This window comes from Melanerpes formicivorus, unplaced genomic scaffold (genome assembly GCF_026170545.1).
Source record: "Melanerpes formicivorus ecotype bairdi unplaced genomic scaffold, bMelFor1.0.p_v2 SCAF_337, whole genome shotgun sequence".
Lineage (NCBI taxonomy): Eukaryota > Metazoa > Chordata > Aves > Piciformes > Picidae > Melanerpes > Melanerpes formicivorus.
Genome location: NW_027142689.1, coordinates 20,854 through 22,500, shown reverse-complemented (window position 1 = coordinate 22,500; position 1,647 = coordinate 20,854).

Genomic DNA, 1,647 nt, shown 5'->3' with positions numbered 1-1,647 from the left:
CTCTTGCCGCTACCCCCGCCCCCCCCCCGCTGCCGGTTTGCGCGGAGCCCCCCCTTCCCGCCGTTGCCTCTTGCCGCTACCCCCGCCCCCCCCCCGCTGCCGGTTTGCGCGGAGCCCCCCCTTCCCGCCGTTGCCTCTTCCGCTACCCCCGCCCCCCCCCGCTGCCGGTTTGCGCGTAGCCCCCCCTTCCCGCCGTTGCCTCTTGCCGCTACCCCCGCCCCCCCCCCGCTGCCGGTTTGCGCGGAGCCCCCCCTTCCCGCCGTTGCCTCTTGCCGTTACCCCCGCCCCCCCCCCGCTGCCGGTTTGCGCGGAGCCCCCCCGCCTGCCGTTGCCTCTCGCCGCGGCCACCACCGCCCCCCCCCACACCCCCCGGCCCCCGTTACCGGTTTGCGCGGAGCCCCCCCTCCCGACGTTGCCTCTTGCCGCTGCTGCCACCCCCAGCTCCCCACACCCCCCGGCTCCCGTTAGCGGTTTGCGCGGAGCCCCCCCTTCCCGCCGTTGCCTCTTGCCGCTACCCCCGCCCCCCCCCCCCGCTGCCGGTTTGCGCGGAGCCCCCCCGCCTGCCGTTGCCTCTTGCCGCGGCCACCACCGCCCCCCCCACACCCCCCGGCCCCCGTTACCGGTTTGCGCGGAGCCCCCCCTCCCGACGTTGCCTCTTGCCGCTGCTGCCACCCCCAGCTCCCCACACCCCCCGGCTCCCGTTACCGCTTTGCACGGAGCCCCCCCGCCCGCCGTTATCTCTTGCCGCTGCCGCGACCCATCTCCCCCCCCCCCCGCCGCCGCTAACTGCCCCCCGAAGCCGCTAGCAGCTGGGCACCCCCCGCCAAAGCCGCCGCGGCTTCCCCTTCCCACATTGTCCCCTGGAGGGGGGATCGCGACGCGGGCTGCCGCTTCCCTCCCGGGCTGCCCGGCTGCTCTCTAACCCCTGCGACCGAGGCGGCGCTGTTAGGGCGGCCGTGCCGGTGCCCCTTGCCGCAGCTAGCCTCTCGCCGCTGCCCCTCCCGTCCGTCGTCCCCCGTCCCCAAAAACTTGCTGCTCTCCACGCTGGAGCCTGCACGGGGGAGGTTGCGCTCCGCTCCTCCGGCCCTAAAGCCGCCCTCGCCCGCCCCCCGGCTTGCCGCTTGGCTGGGCTGCCCGCCCGCCCGCTAATCCCCCCAACGCCCCCACCCCAAAAACACCCCAGCCCTACCGCATGCCGCTCCCCCTCTCCCCGCTCTCGCTGACCGCTGCCACCCCCCCCCCACCCCTCCCCCCCGAAACAAACCCCCCAGCCCTACCGCATGCCGCTCCCCCTCTCTCCCTAGCCTGCCCCCCCCGCCGTCGCTTGCTGCTGCCGCCGCCGCCGCCGCCGCCGCCGCCGCCGCCGGGACCCCGCCTCGGTCTGGTGGCGCGCGCTCGGAGATCCCCGGCTACCCGTCCGTCCGTCCCTCCCTCCCGCCCCGCCCCGGGGGAGGGCCCGGGGCAGCGCGGGCAGGCGGGGAGCAAAAAAAGGCGCGGGCGCCAAAAAACGTCGGGGTCCCGGGGTGGCGGAGGGGGGCGGCGGCGGGGGCGGCGGCGGGTACACGGCGCCGGGTCCAGGGCGCCGGGTCCAGCCCGTCCCGGGGCGGGGACAGGTGGTGTCGTCCGTCCCCGCCCCCGTAACCTGCT